Consider the following 1,977-nt stretch of genomic DNA (forward strand, 5'->3'; position numbering starts at 1 on the left):
TGGAACTTTGAACTTGAGAGAGATGATTTAGGGTATCTGGCAGAAGAAATTTCTAGGCAGCAAAGCATTCAAGTGGTGACTTGGGTGCTGTTAAAGGTGTTTAGTCTTAAAAGGGAAACAGAGTATAAAAATTTGGAAAATTTGCAGCCTGACAATGCAATGGAAAAGAAAATTCCACTTTCTGAGGAGAAATTCAAGCTGGCTGCAGAAATGTGCATAAGTAACAAGGAGCCAAATGCTAATTCCCAAGACAATGGGGAAAATGTCTCCAGTGCATGTCAGAGGTCTTCACAGCAGCATCCCCCATCACAGGCCCTGAGGCCTAGAAAGAAAAAATGGTCATGGGCTGGGCCAAGGGTCCCCATGCTGTGTGCAGCCTAGGGACCTGGTGCCCTGCATCCCAGCCACTCCAGCCATGACTCAAAGGGGCAAGGTACAGGTCGAGCTGTGGCTTCAGAGGGTGCAAGCCCCAAGCCTTGGAATTTTCCACATGGTGTTGAGCCTGCAGGTGCACAGAAGTCAGTAATTGAGGTTTGGGAACCTCTGCCTAAATTTCAGAGGATGTATGGAAATGCCTGGATGCCCAGGCAGAAGTTTGCTGCAGAGTGGGGGCTCTCATGGAGGACCTCTGCTAGGGCAGTGCAGAAGGGAAATGTGGGGTTGGAGCCACCACACAAAGTCCCTGTTGGGGCACTGCCTAGTGGAGCTGTGAGAAGAGGGCTACCATCCTCCAGACCCCAGAATGGTAGATCCACAAACAGCTTGCACTGTATGCCTGGAAAAGCCACAGACACTCAATGCTAGCTCATGAAAGCAGCAGGAGGGAGGCTGTACCCTGCAAAGCCACAGGGGCAGAGCTGCCCAAGACCATGGGAACCCACCTCTTGCATCAGCATGACCTGGATGTGAGACATGGAGTCAAAGGAGATCATTTTGCAGCTTCAAGGTTTGACTGCCCCACTGGATTTTGGACTTGCATGGGGCCTATAGGCCCTTTGTTTTGGCCAATTTCTCCTATTTGGAATGGCTGTATTTCCCCAATGCCTGTACTCCCATTGTATCTAGGAAGTAACTAACTTGCCTTTCATTTTACAGAATCATAGGTGGAAGGGACTTGCCTTGTCTCAGATGAGACTTTGGACGGTGGACTTTTGAGTTAATGCTGAAATGAATTAAGACTTTGGGGGACTGTTGGGAAGGCATGACTGGTTTTGAAACGTGAGGACTTGAGATTTGGGAGGGGCCAGGAGTGGAATGATATGGTTTGGCTGTGTCCCCCACAAATCTCATCCTGTAGCTCCCATAATTTCCATGTGTTGTGGGAGGGACCTGGTGGGAGATAATTGAATCATGGGGGTGAGTCTTTCCCATGCGCTTCTCATGATAGTAAATAAGTCTCATGAGGTCTGATGGTTTTAAAAACAGGGTTTCCTTGCACAAGCTCTCTCTTTTCTTGCTGCCATCCATGTAAGATGTGACTTGCTTTTTCTTGCCTTCCACCATGAATGTGAGGCCTCCCCAGCCACATGGAACTGTAAGTCCGTTAAACCTCTTTCTTTTGTAAATTGCCAAGTCTCAAATTGTCTTTATCAGCAGCATGAAAATGGACTAATACAACCTCTCACTTCAGCTTCCTGGAATCCTTCTCCGAATAAACCATCTGACTACAAGTCTTTGTCTCAGGCTCTGTTTTAGGAGGGAACCAAATATTTCTTTCTTTCTTTTTTTATTTTAATTAAAAAGTAAATTTTAATGTCAAAAATGCAAACTTGAGGAAGACAGGAAAAACCACACACAAGGCCGTCACTTCACACTTGGAAGGTTGCACAGCAGCCGGGCAGAGGTGCTCCTCACTTCCCAGATGGGGCAGCAGCCGGACAGAGGTGCTCCTCACTTCCCAGGTGGGGTGGCTGGGCAGAGGTGCTCCTCACTTCCCAGACAGTGGGCAGCTGGGCAAAGGCACTCCTCACTTGCCAG

This window comes from Gorilla gorilla, chromosome 19 (assembly GCF_029281585.2).
Source record: "Gorilla gorilla gorilla isolate KB3781 chromosome 19, NHGRI_mGorGor1-v2.1_pri, whole genome shotgun sequence".
NCBI classification, from domain to species: domain Eukaryota; kingdom Metazoa; phylum Chordata; class Mammalia; order Primates; family Hominidae; genus Gorilla; species Gorilla gorilla.